Below are 19,053 nucleotides of genomic sequence, written 5' to 3' on the forward strand. Positions count from 1 at the left end.
TGAATTCTCTGGGATGATCGCTTTACCCCTCCCCCCACCGCATGGCTGGTATCAGGGAAGATCCCTGCTAGCCAAACGTGAAAAGCTCAGGGCCAATTCCTCCCCCCCCCATCCCCCGCGCTTGGCTTGGCTTACTGCAGGGAAGGATTTCTCTTCAGCCACAGGCAAACAGCCCAGTAGGAACGGCCACCTCTGTCCCCTTAATTAAATTCCCGTAGTTCAACCAGGTTACCATGAGCGATATCACTCTTCTGAGGATTACACAGCGAGATAAAGAACGGATGTTGCTTGAATGCCAGCAAACACCGGGACCATACGCTGCCAGGCTTTGTCATGCAACGATACCAGATTACTTGCTGCAATCATGGCGTGGTCAAGTGTCCTACCATGGAGGACGGAATAAGGCTGCACTGCCCAGAAACCTTGTGGCAAGGCTTTTGGAGTACCTCCAGGAGAGCTTCATGGAGATGTCCCTGGAGGATTTCCGCTCCATCCCCAGACACGTTAACAGACTTTTCCAGTAGCTGTACTGGCCGTGAATGCATCCCAAGTCCTCAGGGCAAAGTAATCATTAAAAAACGCTTGCTTTTAAAACAAGTTTTATATTTTAAAAGGTAAACTCACCTGAGGTCCCTTCCATGGGGTCATGGTCTTGGATACTGGCTTGGGAGGGTACTTCAGTCAGGCTGAGAAAAAGATCCTGGCTGTTGGGGAGAACGGAGTGCTGTGTGCTCTCCGCAAGCTCGTCCTCCTCCTCCTCCTCTTCCCTGTCCGCAGAATCCTCAGGTGTGGCTGATGAGATTACCCCCTCTTCAGAATCCACGGTCAGAGGTGGGGTAGTGGTGGCAGCCCCCCCTAGAATTGCATGCAGCTCGGCGTAGAAGCGGCATGTCTGCGGCTCTGACCCAGAGCGACCGTTTGCCTCCTTTGTTTTCTGATAGGCTTGTCTGAGCTCCTTGACTTTCACGCGGCACTGCTCTGAGTCCCTATTGTGGCCTCTCTCCATCATGCCCTTGGAGATTTTTTCAAAAGTTTTGGCATTTCGTCTTTTCGAATGAAGTTCTGCTAGCACTGAATCCTCTCCCCATATAGCGATCAGATCCAGTACCTCCTGTACGGTCCATGCTAGTGCTCTTTTTCGATTATCGGCCTGCATGGTTACCTGTGCTGACGAGCTCTCTGTGGTCACCTGTGCTCTCCTGGGCTGGGCAAACAGGAAATGAAATTCAAATGTTCGCGGGGCTTTTCCTGTCTATCTGGCCAGTGCATCCAAGTTCAGATTGCTGTCCAGAGCGGTCACAATGGTGCACTGTGGGATAGCTCCCGGAGGCCAATACCATCGAATTGCGGCCACACTAACCCTAATTCAAAATGGCAATATCGATTTCGGCGCTACTCCGCTCGTCGGGGAGGAGTACAGAAATCGATTTTAAGAGCCCTTTATTTCGAAAGAAATGGCTTCGCTGTGTGGACGGGTGCAGGGTTAATTCGATTTAACGCTGCTAAATTCGAATTAAACTCATAGTGTAGACCAGGCCTGAGTAGCAAACAGCCAGTTAGCCTAGCCTCTGGTTCAGAGCGGGGTGGTAAACAGTCACTCAGCTCCAACCTGCACTCAGGTGGGGCTGCACGCAGTTAATGAGCCCAGGGCATGGTTCAGAGCGGGGCGGGGAACAAAGTCACTCAGCCTGGGCCTGCAACCAAAGTCAGTTAACTCAGGCTTTCCTTCAGCTAGCCTGAGTGAGAGGGGGGACTGCCACCCACCGCTTGGGTGTCAGGGGGGACGCAGGCCCTCCCACTCCACTGCGTCCCGGACCAGGGCCCTTAGGGTGTTGGAAGGGTCTGCCACCACGTTAGCGGGGATCCAAGCCGCAACACGTTGACTCACCCTCTGCCAGCGTTGCAGCCAGACAGGGATCTACTATCCCTGGGTGACTTCCACACTCCCCCTCCCAGGGTACCTGCTGGTCCGGTGAGGTAAGGTGATTGGCAGGGGCCTCAGTTGCCAGCAGAAGCTCTGCCGGGGTTGGGGCCGCTGGCGGTCCAGGCCAGTCGTCAGTCTCCTGCGGGGTTGGGTCGTTCAAGGGTCCGGGTGGTCTGGGCCAGTCGTCTGCATCCCCCAGGTCAGGTCCGTCCAGGGGGGTCCGGGCCAGTCGTCTGCACTCTGCGGGCCTGCTGCCTTGTCCCAGCACCAGAGCTCAGGGGATGCATCTGTCCCCTCCAGTGGCTGGGCCCCAACAGAGCTTCCGTGTCCCACCTTTATACTTCTGGCCCCGCCCCTTGGCTTCCAGGGCAGAGCTAGGGGTAGGGATCCGCCCACGATGGGGTGGAGCCACCCTCCCCCTCTGTGACTGGGGAGGGCCAGTCCACCTCACTACACCCATATACGCTGTAGATATATATGGTTTAAAGTGACTAGTGTGTTTGGGTCCCCACCTTGACACACCTAAATGAGTATTTAGGATTTTCAAAGAATGGGTTTTCTAAAAACCAAGCCCCTTTAGGGGGTCAGGTTTGACACTCAGTCACTACTTACTTTTGAACATTTAACCCAAACATGTTTTAAATAGAAACAAACTCACAGAATGAAATAGTCTTAAAGAAAAAATTGTAGGAGAACTTTTGGAAGCAAACTGTAATAATTAATGGATTCATATCATTACATGATGCAGTCAAAAGATGAATGCATGTGGTGGTATAATAACATAGATTGAATAAATACCGCTTACTTTGATTTAGACTTCAGGAAAATCCAAACTCTTCTTTGGAATACGCCAGAATTCAAAGAAACCATATATGGTGTGAAAAGGGCTTGAGAGAAATGAAACAATAATAAAGTGATAAACAGCACACCCATACTATTATACGATAATAAAGTAATTTGACACTGGGTGCAGATGGAGTTGACATTTTGTGGCCAAAAGGAACAAATATGTTCCACCTATCTGGCACCTTGTTTGTTTGTTTGTTTGACAGTGTAGCTGTGTGGGAAGTTCCCTTTAGTTCCAACTTTTTAACCAAAGTAACTTTAATAAATAGAGCAGAACTGGGTAAACACCATAATCCTTCAAAATTGCCTGGAGACATGAGCATCAAGGCCCTCCCCTAAGTTTTGTTGCAGAAACTTTGTTGAGTATATTGCCTGAGTATTTATAAAGTTACAGACACTCCATTGCCCTGCTCGCAGGAACAGAAAGTTCTCAGCAGTTTTGTGCCATGCAGAATTCTATCCCCCGGCCCCACCTGCCGCCCAAGCGCGCCTCCCCTGGAGCATCCCTGCCTAGGCAGCGGGCGGCTGCCCTGCCTCTCCATGCTGCGCTCCCTTGCCGGCCGTTGCTGCCGCCAGCTACAAAAGGGAGCAGCGCCAGCAGCAGGCTGAGGCGGTGGCACAGCCGCCGCCTGTGGAAGGAGGAGGGGAGGAGGCGCACGCACCTGATGGCAGCCCTTACACCCACCACAGGGGAGGCGAGGGGGCTTCCTGGACCTGAGAGGGGCCCAACCCCTAGGAGCACGTGCAGTGATGGTGCTGGGTGAGTGTGCTGCCGGGGAGAAGTGGGGCGGGGGGGTCCTCTCCCCCGGAGCTCGCTGCTGCCTGCGGGGAAAGGACTGGGGGGACTGTGGAGTCCTCCTTTAGGGCCCCAGCCCCGGGGCAGCCTGCCTACACCCCAAACTCCTCATCCCCAGCCCCGCCCCACCCCAGAGCCCACACTCCCAGCCAGCGCCCTTACCCCTCCGCACCTCAATCCTCTGCCCCAGCCCTGAGCCCCCTCCTGCACCATGAACCGCTCATCCCCAGCCCCACCCCACAGCCCTCACCCCCATACCCCAACCCTCTGCCCTAGCCCTGAGCCCCACCCACATCCCAAACCCCTCATCCCCAGCCCCAGCCAGAGTCCTCATCCCTCCACACCCCAACCCTCTGCCCCAGCCCTGAGCCCCCTCCCACACTCCCAACCCCTCGGCCCCACACCATTAATTTTGTTATTTGCACCAACATGGAGGTGATTTGTCACACGTCACCTCCACACTGGTGCACATAATAAGATTTATTCCGCACATGAGTGGGAAAAATTAGAGGGAACACTGCTGTATACTGTATGAGTGTCTGAGGGGAAAAAACATGCAACTTAAATTCGGCGGTCAGTTTGGGGTATGATCGTGTTTAGCACAATACTTGATTATTTTATACTATTTAAAGTATATAATTGGTTGAAGAACATCGCAAAAGAAGGGGCTACATTTTATTTTAATTTTAGAAAGTATTTGCTTTTGTGGGTTATTGATCCAGGAGTGCTTGGTTGTTTCTGTATTCAAAAGAGTATTAATAAAGTTGATATTCTTAGTTAAATAATTTTTTCTTACAATAGTGATATTGTACAATATAGGGAAACTGTTAAACGCCTACTATTTCCAGTCCATTTTTACATTATTTTAAAAAATATATATCAGCTTACAAGGCAGGTGTCGGGGGGCAGCACTTGGACTTGTTCGGGGCACCACCAAAAATTATACAAACCTGCCGCCCCTGTTTCACCTATTCACTATGCCAGTAGGTAAGAGATCCTGATTCAAGTTGTTGTTTTTTTATCCTGGTTACTCTACAAAGGACTTTTGCTTCACAGGTTAGCGTTCATAATGGTGCCACTTACTGCCCCTTTCTCAAATAGCTGGGTGTTTCTAAAGCAGCAGTCTCAGAAGATGCTGCTTTGCCACAATTACCATGCTGCTGGCAATGCAATCACAGCTGCTTCTATGACAAAGAGACAAAGGAGGCTGGAAGAGAGATTTAGATAGGAAAAATTAGAAGCCTAGAAGAAAGGAGTGAGCAAAAGCCCAAGGACTCCATGTTGGACCAGCTAGCTTTGCACTCCAGTCACTGCCTTTGGGAACTGCAGGCCCTTTTGGCATACATGTCCTTGGCCTGGGTCAATTGGGTGAGGAAAAACATAGGCTGAGATCTCTCTGCAGAAAGAACGAGCGAGGGGGGGAAAAAACTTTGGACGGCTTTTTGGAAAACTATAAAATCAAATGCAGTTCATAACACATGCTGTTTGATCAAGCAGAGCTTCCCCTCGCCTGCCAGAACTCTGCCCGGGGACTGAAAGATCTTTTAAAAACTGCCTGTGATATTCTGTTTGCTTTCGTGTACCATAGAATTAATTATTCCATTCTGTGTGGAAACAGAACCCAAAACATGCATGGATGTTAATGGATCACATCCCTGATTTTTATTTACAATAAAGATGTATATTTTGAAAGACAACCTCTTTCATCGGATCCTTTAATTCCTCTGTTTATCAATGACCTGTTTCCTCAACACAATCATGATGCTTGAAAATCTCAGATGATTACATCTTCCTGGCCTCCTACAATAAAGCTGTCTGCCAGTGTAGTAATTAATTAACCTTCAATGACCAGCCGTGTCCTTTTAAAGTTTTTTGCCATTTGAAAACAATATATATCATTATTCTGTGCCAACTGGAAATATGCATTGTTGCCTGTCTCAGTAAGAGGACTATAAAGCAATGCAATAAAACAACTCTATGGTCAGCTCTAAACAAATCAGTCTCATGTCTGCCAGGTAGTTAGTGTCTGGAGGGTCAGCTGGATAACTAATTGAGGCCTTTTCCACAAGAAGCACTTCCCCTGGTAGAACATCCTGTCCAGACAGCAAATACAATGGGAAAACAAGACCACTGTAAAGGATGCAGTGAGACTCAGGAAAACCAGAGTCTAATATGTCCATGAACAAACACAGATGACCTGTACTGCCCTGTCAAAAAAGTGTTGTGAGTTATATATATAGCTCTCTGTGCTCCAGAGGTCCACCAGGTTTTATCATTCAGTCTGATCTATGACTGTTTACAATACAAGTGAACCTGCTTATTTGGGTGACTGGCCTTGGAAGGCAGCCACCGTGACAGTCAGGATTTAGGATTTCAGGAGTTAGGAGATCATTAAAGCCTTTTACACCTTGGCCCGTTTGACAAATGAGGCCTGGCCAACACCTGTGAGCATAAAACTTAACATATCCTGTCTAAAAATAATTCCTCCATGTTTGTTTGTTTGTTTGAAAACTGATGGATATCCTTGTTGGATTCAAAGACTAAATAATTTCATATTCCTGAGTTCCAGTGACTAACGGCTAATCCCTTTTATTTCATTTAGACTCTGTAAAATACCATAGGAAATCCAAGCTCCTCTCCTTTACCTTTGGACTAATTAAAAAGAAATAATTTTAAACTTAATTTTTTTTCTTTTTCAAATTGTCTTCACCCTTTACACTTCCAGGGAAAGTTATTCCCAAAATTTTCCTAAGTTTTATTTCTAGAATCCATACGTAGCAAGACAATGAGTCAGATTCAGTGACACCGTGAAGAATATGAAAAAAATTGAATGTTTTTAAAAATTCTGGACATCTAACCAGAGACCACAAGTACAATCAATGAATCAATCAGAACTGTATGGTTATTGCATAGAGTCATTGACGGGTACTTTACTGTGTATTTCCAGACCTTAATGTTTGGATTTCTTTTTACTCTCATTGACCTGGGTTTATAAAGCTGTCTTGAGGGATAATATCTCTGTAATTTTTAAAGTAATTTTTATCTGGAAATATATTTAATTTACAGTAATTGCCTTTTTTCAAAGTACTGAGTTTAAAGCTTGTGACTGGGTAGGAAAACACAACAACCTCTCAGCATGCAGCAATATTTCACACACAGTGTTGGCCAGTTTTCTTGAATATGAGAATATTGGCCAGGAAGCTTCTGCCCCCTTCTCCTTCCCTTCCTTTCACCTGACCCACCACAAAAGACGAGCCAAAGGTATCAGACCTTAACGTAGCACCCAAAGGTTAGATTGACAAAATAAGCCATACTGTAGTGTCTGTACAAGGAATGAAGGCAAGTTCTGGTTAAGACATTCAAATCCATGGGGACTTTCTGGTTCAGAAGTGAAAGTGCTAGCAAATGAATTATATTGACAACATGGCTGATTCTTCATCATTTGCCTGGGAAATAAATCTAAGTTTGGAATCAATCTTACTCTGATAAATCTTGTATGTATAAACATTTCCAAACAGTATTTTATTAATACAGCTGGACAACTGGCTAATAAAATAACATCTTACCTTTAAGACAAGGTACTTTTCATCCTGAAGCATTGCAAACAATATGCTGATTCTGCAACCTCTCTGCTCCTGGAACTATCATTGGAGTCAATAGAAAGTGCTTTGTGGGGCTGCAGGGTCAAAGCCAAAATATATACAACCACCAACCTCTGAAATGCAGTCACCCACTAGAACAGTATAGGTAAGGGAAATTTTGGCCAAGAAGATGGCTAAAAACTCCCAATAAAATGGAATGAGATCTTTAATGTTCACATGGATCAGATGAGGCTACGGTTTGTGGTGGCGGCAATGGTTTTAATGAGTACTCTTACTGGGTCTTGAAAATAATTCCATCCAAATAATAATTCAAAGGTAGTAAGCAAAGGTAATAAAGATCACATATGGTACCATATTAAACAAGGAATACTTGCTTTAGAAGGAATATGCCATAAGATCACTATAGGAAGAGGGAGCCTGAGTCTCCTCACCAGTATCAGTGGAAACCAGGAATAAAATCATTATAACTGAGACAGAAAATATATTTAGGATTTTGGCATGTTGGGCTTAATCCTCTGAGGTGCTAAGCATCCCCTGCAAGATGGCAGTGGCCTCAGTCAATGGGAGTTACAGGGCCAGCCTTAGGGAAAATGGCACCCTGGGTGAACTTTCTTTGGTGCCCTTTAAATACTGCTCCCCGTGCAGCAGGCAGAGCAGCAGCAGCAGTCATGCTGCCAGCAGGGTGGAGAGGGGATGCGTGTGAGCACTTTGCTCCCACCCTCCAGCCCCCTTTGTGCCCTCTCCCTGCCTTGTGGGTGGGCACAGCCCTTATGTGGCTTCTTGACCACAGTGCCCTAGCAGTCACCCACCCATAAGGCCAGGCCTGGGGAGGTACAGGTACTAAATACCAAGAGTTCAACACCCTGTAGGATTCAGCCCATAAAAAATAAACCCTGGGACATGTTTGCTGCCTATCAGTTCAATCAGAAAGGGAAAAGAATCAACAAATATTATTGATACATAAAAAAGAAAGTGATCATCAGCGTGGACCACACAGTGTTTAAGATCTCATCAGCAGAAGGCTAGAGAGCATGTGAGAATACAGACCAGGCATTCTAAAAGAGCTGGATCAACGTCTATGCCTACACTGTGCTACAGTGCACTCTACGGGGGTGTGAATTGCACCAAATGACGAAAACATGGTTGGTTTCAACCACCCGATATTAAAGCCTATGATAAACATGAAGGTTTGCTTCTTCACTGTAAGGGCTAATGGTTAGGGCACCAGTCTGGGCATCAAAAGATTTGGGTTCAGTCCCTGGTTTGGTTGCTGATTGCTGTGTGATCTTGGGCAACTCGTTTCACCTCTGCGCTTCTTGGTTGGAGCCTTTCAGTGCTACTGTAATGTGAAAACTAATAGAGAATCATTTAAAGTTACTATTAAATGAAATAATAAGTGCGCTATTAAGAGGTTGTTAAAATAGAATGTGTCTTATTTTAATTTCTGAAAATAATTAATCTCTCAAGAGCTACAACCATGAAAATAGATAAAGTAGTTTGAGTTAAAATGTTATCGTTACCTTATGAAAGAAGTAGCTCAATATTTTTCTTGGCTTTCATATTGCAAGGGAAGTGAATCCAAACATAAGCATTACTGTATGCAAAAACAAGAACAGTGCATAAGAAGAAACGTGGGCGGTATTATGCATACATGGTGATTACATGACAAGATTTCTGCTAAACTGAGCTTCTCTGTAAGGGTTACACACTCTCTTACAATTGGTGCTATTAGTACTACTATAAATGTACAAGTGCACTTAATGAGCTACCCTGATGTAATATGAGCAAATCTTTCCTTACACTCTTTGCAACCCACACTCGCATGAGAAGTGTTTGCTTATTAGCAAAAATGAAGCCAGTGGGACTACTCATCTGAGTGAACTGAAGTAAATGAGATTACATGAGGACCAGAGAAAGTCTGTCGCATTTACTCAGGCTGTGTGGTGCTTCACTTTGCCTTTGGAATGAATGGGCCTGCTTCTGAAATAAGGTACTACTCAAGAATGGCAGAATCTTGCCCATAGTGAGTAACCCTTTAAATGTACTTTTCTACCCCGCAGCAAGAATACTGCACTGTGATTTTTATTTTTATACTATGTTTACTGGAGGTTACACCAGGATACCTCTTGTTTGGGAGTGTGAGAAACAGCTTCCCACTACAGTTTATAAGTCCCCCAACAACGTAGCAACAATTCAAAATCAAATTAATGTTTACCTCATATGAGTACATATCTCATCTGGTTAAGGGCTAATCCTAAACCCTTTATTCCAAATCACAAAGAAGAAGAAGAACAGAAAAGGAAAGTCTTTCATGCTTTTAGCATATCTGATCACAACAATGAGATCCCTTACCTTGTTTGCAGTGGATGTTAAAACAGGATTGTCGTTATTACAGTTTAATTTTGACAAAAAGAGCCAGAAATGATTGCATTATTTTGAGTAGGTTAGCAGTCTTGTGACGTCAATGGTTTTGAAGTAGGTATTGGATTTGTAAAATTCACCTTACCCCACCCCATAGCCCAATTAAATGGGCAATGTGCAGGGAATGAAGTGGTGGCTGAAGTGGAAATGGAATCAACACCGCAGCATTAGGCTAGGTCTCAGGGCAGCAGTGCATCCTCTCTGCAGTGGCTACTCAGCATCCACTAAACCTCCACATCCTCTGCTTGGAGAGGTCTCAGGCACTGTTTCCTGGGCGCCTGACTTTAAGGGCTCCTTTCCATGTGGATCAGTTTTCCCCTCCCCACTCCCAGCACCATATGCAGCCAGCATAGAGCCCAACTCCCTGGTGTGGGGAAGTGCACAGCTCCACTCAAGGCCTCTATTGTGCAGTTACCTCAGTAGTTCAATAGCAAAGAGGGCCTTCAATAAGTCAGTGCTGAACAGTGAAATTCACCTGTGTGTATACTTTTTACAGTATCCCATGGGATCTCTTCCTAAGCCTCCCACACAAATAAAGAAAGGAATAATAAGTCTTTTATAATGGAGGATGTCTGTCATTTACAATGATATTGATAAACTCTGGTAGGTTTGTGACTTACCATACTGAACATACTGTGAATTAATGAGAAAGCAGGAGAAGATTTGGACATACTATTAATGGATTAATAGTATGTTGAACCTATCATACAAGGCAGATATGTGCCAAAGAACAGTAATACCAGTCAGTGAAAAAAGTAGCACATGTCCGTGAACTTACATTCCTTTTAGAATATTTTAGTATATTTCAAGTGCACCAAGTCAAGTGTAATATATTTCATTAGTGTCTGAAAATTATGTACTTATTTTGAAACTGTGCATTTTCAAATGTTATGTTTATTGGTTGGGGAGGAGTTGTTTGTGATGCAGAATTTTATGGAAACTATCCTGGAAAATAGAAAATGCAATCTAAAAAAAAGCTTTTCTAAATGAGACCAGTAGGTGGGAGTGTTGACTTTATCCCAGAACCTTCACAAACTCTAACATGAACTTTTCATTGCTATAAAAGGGTAATTCCCAAGAAATGAGCAAATTAATCTTATCTGTGTTTTGAGACTTTCAAAGATATCATCCTTCATATCAAATACCGACATGAACTCTTTCTCAGAAGTACGGCATTGTCCATCTATTGCTTTTGGCGCCATATCTTATTCAAGAGATAAAGGAGAATTCTCTGATTTGTCAGGTTTAAGTTAAACAAGTATCTGAGTTGGGTTATCAGTCTCATAGGTAGCAGGGGATTACTGTTCATCCTGTTGAATACGTGATTTTTAGAGGAAATCTGAGGGGTTGCAAGGAAAAACATGAAAACACCCATGTTTATGCAGAGAGAACAGGAAAAAGCATCCGAACAACTTTAAACTAACACTCCCATACTTACTTTCAGAACAGAGACAGAGAGAGAGAGTTTAGAAAACCTTGTCTACATTTAAAATGGGGTAATTAAATGGAGGGATGAGGAGGAATGAAAGGCATGTTATTCAGAAGCAGGGCTTTGGAGCTGTGCTCCAGCTCCGCTCCAGCTCCAGGCAAAAACCTGCAGCTCCACTGCTCCGTGCTCCAGCTCCGGGCTCCGCTCCAAAGCCCTGTTCAGAAAAGAGAGCAGGACTGAGGGAGTCAGTAGCCTTCTATGGATTCTGTTCCCAGCTCTGCAACTGAGTCACAGTATGACTATGGGCAAGTCACTTAGCGCCAGATTTTCAAAAGTGACCATTAATGTTGAATATCAACCTCAGACACCTGATTTTCAGAGATGATGAGCACCTGCCACTCTCTTGACTTTAATGGAGCTATGTGAAAGTTGAATCTGGCCCATTGTAATTACTTGTGCTGGAATATGGCCATTATACTACTGCCACAAAAAAATGTCATGCCCACAAGAACCTCAGTTTTATATTTCAGGAAGAAGATAGCACCTCCAGAAGCACAGATTTCCCCTTGCACTATGCTGGGGCAATGGTTCAGCAACTCAGCTGAAACCATACCTGCCAGTGGACCACCAACACAGCCTTGCTTTGTTTTGCCTATGGCAGCTCCATTGTGTCCATGTCAGGCATAATGCCAGCCAAAGCACAGGAGCAGTGTACATACCAGCAGCTGGTGTTATGTCCTTTAACCCTGTGGGCCAGGTCAGCTTGGCTGGCACCAAAAAGAGATTATGGCCCAACTTTCACCTGTTTGCTTCCTGCTTTTCTGGTGCAATCAGCACTAAAATGCCCAGTCATTATGCCACCAAAGCCAGATTCTCTCTCAGTTATACGGATATAAATAAATGCCAAATTTGTCCCTGGGAGCAGAACACAAAGCCCAAGATTGTATCTAGTCTCTTCAAAAGGGGAAAACTTGGAGGACTAGGAATAGTCTAGCCCAAACAGCCCAAATTCCAGGTGATGGGGAAATATATCTGGTAAAAACAAATCACTACAACAGTATATGGATTGAACAAAGCATAATTTAAAAAATAATTTTTAAACTGTCAAAATATCAGTCCTACATACCTGCACTTATGGAGTAACTTCATGACTAAATGTAGGTGTTTTAAATTTGTGTTTATTATTCATTTTAATGTATACTGTAATAAAAAGGGCACCTATCCAAGGCTCTCAGAGTCTCTACCACAAGTTAAAAGAACAAAAATAAAAGAAAACAGCAGCTTACCCTCTGCCAGCCAGCAGAACTCAGCCCCCAACAAAACACACTCTTTCCCACATGGAGGTCTAACACCCATCGAACCCAACCCTTCGCAGCAGCCTGCACAAAGAGATGCACCTGGTAGTATGCCCTGAAGTTCAACAAGGGATGTTTGAGACTGGACAGCTTGTTGCAGAGTTGAGGGTCCCACAAGGAGGGTCCCACACTGCCAGCCCCTCGCTTTTATATCAACAAGCTGTGGCAGTGCAGTACAAGGAGCGACACAGTCTTTTCAGTAGGAAGGTGCCAAGCTATATAGGTGTACCCCATTCTAGTGGCTAGGCCATGTAAAGGTGTTTACGAGTTTGACTTCCTCCAAATGAAGGACCTAGCCTTTAGCTTGGAGGCAGTCACAGCCTCATAGACCTCTTTATGTGGCTCAGCACTTGAGTGGGACAAAGACACACTTGCCCAGTGTCTTACCCAGGGTTTTACTTTCTATCATTTTGGCTGGTTGATACAATATCCACAGAGATGTAGGCAACAGCAGCAATATGGCGAGCTTTGAAAGTGAAGGTGAAGAATTTGAAAGGGGCCAGAGCCAGGGGACAGATTCAGACAAGGGAATAACATGATCAAAATGGTGGAAGGAAGATTAATTTGGCTGAAGCATGTTGTATGGATTGTAGAGAGGAAAGATTGGAGGAATATGGGGTCCAAGAGGAGAAAGGTGAATGTCCTGCCTTTTTTGCAACTAAAATCTCGTCCTTGACATTGTACTAATGTGAATTTACTGCATGAAATTTCCTTTTTTTAAAAAAGTAAAGGTATGAAAAATAAATAGAAAGATAAATAAATATGAAAGTTCATAGGTGGAAAGTGGAGAAGTACAAGGAGAACTGTCTGAGTCAGTTCCAGAAACAATGGACTAACGGTTACAGCCATGTATGCAAAAGATAGGAATCTTCAGTGGACTCTTTTTCTCCCTGGAAGTCTCCCATCCAAGTGCTAACTAGGGACAATCCAGTTTATTTTAGGAGCTCTAACACCACATGAACCTGCAGAGTATGTCCATTAGGTTAACAATTCCTTACTGTTATAGGCTGTGATTTACAAAGGAGTCTAAGAGAGTTAGGTGTGCAATTCCTATTGAAATTCAAAGGGAGTTGAGTGTCTAACATCTTCAAACCCCTTCGAAGAGCTCAACCGTACTCACTAAAACCCAGAGGAGTGAGATAACAGGGTCAGAATTAAAACCCAAGTCTTTTGCAGAATACTGCAGAGCTGTACCATTGGCCACTGGATAAAACAACAAATACACCATATTGACAATAAAAATATAATGATAAAATCATTAAGAAAAGCTATTGCTATAGCACAAAAACAACAAACCAGATTTTCTGAGGTGCCCCTCCCAACTACTCTTCCCACTCTATAACCAGGCCCAAATCTGCTTAGCTCTTAAAATAAGACATGGGGTACATTTTCAAAAGCACCTAAAAGACTTAGAAGCGTAAGTCTTATTTTCAAAAGTGACTTACATACTTTAGAATCATAGACATGTAGGGCTGGAAGGATCCCTAGGCCCATCAAGTCTAGCCTCTTGATTGAGTAAACCTAAGTAAACCTAAACCATCCCTCATGTTTGTTCAACAAATGATAGAAATGTACGGCTGGAAGGGACCTAGGGAGGTCAGCAAGTCAAACCCAGGGCTTGGGTGGAAACCTCCAAGATCAGAATGCCTGTCTGGCAGGGGTCCCAACGGGTGCAGGCAAAGAAAGAGCTAGTAGCGCTGTGGTGAACACGCCATTTTCTTCCCATTGTGGGTCTTCCTTGTAGAGTACCTGCAAATTAAGGGGCAAAAACCCTACCTCCTGCCTTCCTCCACTGGTGAACTTCCTTATCTCCCATCTGCCTTAATTTCACCAGCCACATGTCCTAATCCTGTTGACTTTCAATGAGTCTTAGGCTGCTAAGAGACTAAGGGCTTGTGTAGATGAATAGTTAGTGTGCAGCAAGCTGGGGTGGAAATCTACAGCACACTAGTATGCTGCACATTATCTATATGGGCCCTGCTGCTGTTCCCTAGGGCACATTGTCCTACTCCTTTTTAGTATGTGGTAGCAGAGTACATATGGACAGTTAGGGCGCAGCAGACTAGAGAGTGGTAGATTTACACCCCAGCTTGCCACGTACTAACTGTTCATCTATACAAGCCCTAAGTCACCTTTGAAAATGGGATTTAGACTGCTACGTCACTTGCATACTTTGGAAAATTTTATCAAGAACTTTTTTCCCTCTGTGGGGATTTGTAGTAGTGTCCATCACCCTAGTATTTGAGTACCTCCTACTTAATTAGATTAGCAAAGTGAGGTCCCTAGATTCTCCAGATGAGGGTCACCGATTCATAGCAGATGAGCCATCTGTTTTATGCATCTATCAACTGCTCCTTCCTCCATGACCTTCTGTGACTCCTAAAAAATGATTAATCCCAAGATTCGCTACTACATCTGGAATATCATGATATGAGTTTGCTGTGCCATTCACCTCCCTGCTTTTACAAACTGTTTGCAAATGACAAATGGGAAAAATTATGGAGGGTTAATGTTGCTCTTACTGAGCTATCCACATCCAAAGGAAAAGGATCAGCACACTTAGAGTTTCTTAAAGCTTGGCACATGATGCTTATAAAAATTGCCTCATCAACTTCTGATTGAGCTAGAATCTTTCCTCTTGGTTCTATTCACAAGTGTGAGCAATTGGTGCATTGCACACTGGCCTGTGTTTTTGAACGTAAGGATATAACACTGTGTATGCATCAGTGGCTATTTTAACAGGCTGTAACAGCATTTTAAATCCAAATTTCTTTCACCATGCCCAGAGCACTATGGAGGGATTCACAAAGGTATCTAGGCACCTAGCTCCTAGTACCCTTCTGAAGCCCACACCTAGTCTTTATTAAGGATTGAGTTTATGGCAAGAGTGAGTTTTTAAAACAAGCCCATTTACATATACTTTCAATTTATGAAAGTTGTTGCCCTATTTAGCAGGTGTCTATCCTGTGCTCAGAGTGCCCTTATAACTAACATCAACAATTGTTATCCTACCGTTATCCAACGTGACAAGTGATAGACTGCTCATTCCAGCCATAGATCAGTAGCCAACATACCTCAGTGCTCCTAACAGTAAATAAACTACCCTCTCAAACTCCCCAAGGCCTTGACCCAAAACCCATTGAAATTAATGGAAAGTCTCTAATTTATTACACTGGGCTTTAGATAAGCCTCCCCCCTCCCCATGTGCCTCAGAGAAAAGATAAGCCTTACAATGTGTCTGGAAGACTAACAGATCCAGGCTCTTGTAGCAAAATGGGACAAGCAAGCTCCAGAGGAGAAGATCCTTCACAAAGGATGCTAGTGTCATTCTCCTGTTTACCACCTGGGAGCTCCAGCTTCTGTACCTCCACTGATTGCAACTAAGGCAGCGTGGCATGACCAGAAAGGTGATGTTGCAGGTAATCAGGTAACAAGCCTTTCAGGACTATGAAAATTAAAACCAACACCTTGAATTCCACGTGTTGCTCTTTCACAGGGAGACATTTTGGGGTTATCTAAGCATGCACACAGAAAAAAATCTGAAACTGTTCTCACCAAGCAAATGTATGCAGTGGTGTTGTAGCTGTGTGAGTCCCGGGATATTGGAGAGATGAGGTGGGTCACCCACCTTGTCTCTCTAACCAACAATAGTCCAGATTCTCCTCTCTGATTCTGTGAGCAGAAGGGAGCCAAACCTGGTGGAACCTACAGGGGAGAAAAGGTCATAGAAGGGTAATCACTGGCTCCTTTGCATGCTCCTGCATCCCCTCCCACTGGGGAGTCCCTCAGCTGGATGCCCAAGACTATGGAAATCTGATGATGACGATGAGACCGGAGTGGGCAGAGCAGGGAGAAGCTACAGGCTGCAGCATGCTCACCTGCGGTCTCCACTGAAAACTGATTAGGAGTCAATGCTGCTCCAAGCAGCATCACCACCCAATGAGCCCACCCTATGGTTTGCATAATTACAGAGGCATCTGCAATCAGAAGGCAGGGGACTGCACTTGTCCTGAGATTTAGATGGATCCTTGGTCATGCACTGGTTTCTGGGAAGGAACCTAACCAACTGTCCATTCCATAATGGGAAAAGCCCTACTTCAATCATTAATGGCATAATAAGGAGGAAAATCTGCAAATTGAAATTTACAGAGTTCTTTGCCAACTCTGGGCCTAGTCCAAAGCCTGTGTAAAGTAATGGAAGGATTCCCACTGACTTCAAAGGACTCTGGATCAGGATCTTAGTGGATTATAAAATGTCCAGTAATAGAATTTGCTTTACAGTGTAGCACCTTTGAAAATCATGTGCCTTCTTATCCATTTTCCAGTTTCTATCGTCATACTGGACTTTTTGCTGAAATTTACCAATTAAATAGCTGCCCTCAATTAGAGACACCAGCTTGACTTAGAGAGATACTGTAACAAGACCAGGTATGGCTACGCACTCTTTTTGAACATTCATATTTTAATATTCATGCTGCCATATGTAACAAATGCTATATTTGCTTAGGTATCCAACATATTCACTTTATTCTTTGCAATTCTCCGTTGAAGGTTGCCCTATCTTGACAGTTTCCCCAGTTTAGGAACAGGCACCTCTTCTTCAATAACAGTACAGGAAACCCTGTCTTAATCACCAATGTGACCACCAAATATCAGTATCTTAATGCAGGTGAAGTACTACTGAAGGTGGAGCAGAATGGTACTCAGAAGATTTGGAGATGCTTTCTGTGATTCTCAAAACTGTCTAATAAGGTTGTGTCATATGTATGGCCTCTCTTACAGGTTTTGTATGTTTTTCCCTAATTCATGCATCCAAGAGAAAAGAAGCAAACAGTAGATACGGGGTTTACTATTCGATTCACAGGACCCACTCTTGTAAGTTCTAGTAAGTTCTATTGATTGCATTTTTTTCCTGAGTAAGTACTTGAGAATAGATTTCACCATGTAGCCCACAGCAAATGAACTGTTCTGAGTGTGATTTCTAGTAATATGGCACAGCTATCAATATTGTATTGATAGGAGTATTGTATAGGGGGAAATATAGCAAGTTGAGTGACTCATTTGGTTACTTATGTGTTGGCTAATTATGTGGAATTGAAATAAATTAACTGCTGTGCCAAATTTGCTATTGGTTGCTTCTGTGGACTCCAAAGTCCACAGAAGTCAATAAGAAGACTCTCATGGATTTCCACTGGATTTTGCATCAAGCCCATTATAAACAATTTTGCTCTGACTCAGGCTAAGCATGTATAGTAAGTGTTGAATATAAAAGATATGTTATGGCATTGAACAATGTATTTGGAAATAAAACATTAAGAGGTGACTAAACTTCAGTAAGAAGCTGAGCTTTGATGCCAAAGATGGCTAATTAAGAAGCCAAGGTCAATACCGTCGGAGTTTCTCCAGGGTCAACCTGGGATCTATGTTCTGAAGACTGACCTAACAGTGTGTGTATTTCAATTTGCACTTTGATCAGGTGTCATGCTCCACTCTGTGGCAGTCTTCTTTGAAATGTTTCTCAGATCTTACTGCTGAGTCAGAGAGTGAATTTTACAAGCTGCAAATAAGCAATGAAACAAAATCAGAGCAAACTGGAGACAATCAGTTACTTGAAAATAACTATTAACTATCCTGACTGGAGTTACTGGGTCAGAGTAACATTCAAAAGAATTTTTGGATGCAACCCCAAGTCTTCTTAAGTACTGTGCACGTTCTTTGGCAAATGGCATCACAGCAGAGCCAGGAGTTCTATAAATTGACTACCAGGTGTGGGTTTTTTTCTGCAGTGCATCAGTACTAAAAGTAGAACCTAATTCTGGGCCCCGTTTGTATTTGGACTAGGACTGTCGATTAATCGCAGTTAACTCACGTGATTAACTCAAAAAAATTAATCGCGATTAATCGCAGTTTTAATCTCACTGTTAAACAATAGAATACCAATTGAAATGTATTAACTATTTTTGGATGTTCTTCTACATTTTCAAGTATATTGATTTCCATTACCGCACAAAATACAAAGTGTACAGTGCTCACTTTATATTATTATTTTTATTACAAATATTTGCACTGTAAAATGATAAAAGAAATAGTATTTTTCAATTCACCTAATACAAGTACCATAATGCAATCTTTTTATCGTGAAAGTGCAATTTACAAATGTAGATTTTCTGTTGTTACATAACTGCACTCAAAAATAAAACAATGTAAAACTTTAGAGCTTACAAGTCCATTCAGTCCTACTTCTTAGTCTGCCAATTGCTAAGCCAAACAAATTTGTTTACATTTACGGGACATAATGCTGCCGGTTTCTTATTTACAATGTCACCTAAAAGTGAGAACAGGCATTTGCATGGCACTTTTGTAGACGGCATTGCAAGGTATTTATGTGCCACATATGCTAAACATTCGTATGCCCCTTCATGCTTCAGCCACCATTCCAGAGGACATGCTTCCATGCTGATGATGCTCATTAAAAAAATAATGCATTAATTAAATTTTGACTGAACTCCTTGGGGGAGAATAGTATGTCTCTTGCGCTGTTTTACCTGCATTCTGCCATGTATTTCATATTATAGCTGTCTTGGATGATGACCCAGCACCTGTTGTTCGTTTTAAGAACACTTTCACTGCAGATTTGACAAAACGTAAAGAAGGTACCAATGTGAGATTTCTAAAGATAG

This window comes from Terrapene carolina, unplaced genomic scaffold, assembly GCF_002925995.2.
Source record: "Terrapene carolina triunguis isolate 2854851 unplaced genomic scaffold, T_m_triunguis-2.0 Scaffold53, whole genome shotgun sequence".
NCBI lineage: Eukaryota > Metazoa > Chordata > Testudines > Emydidae > Terrapene > Terrapene triunguis.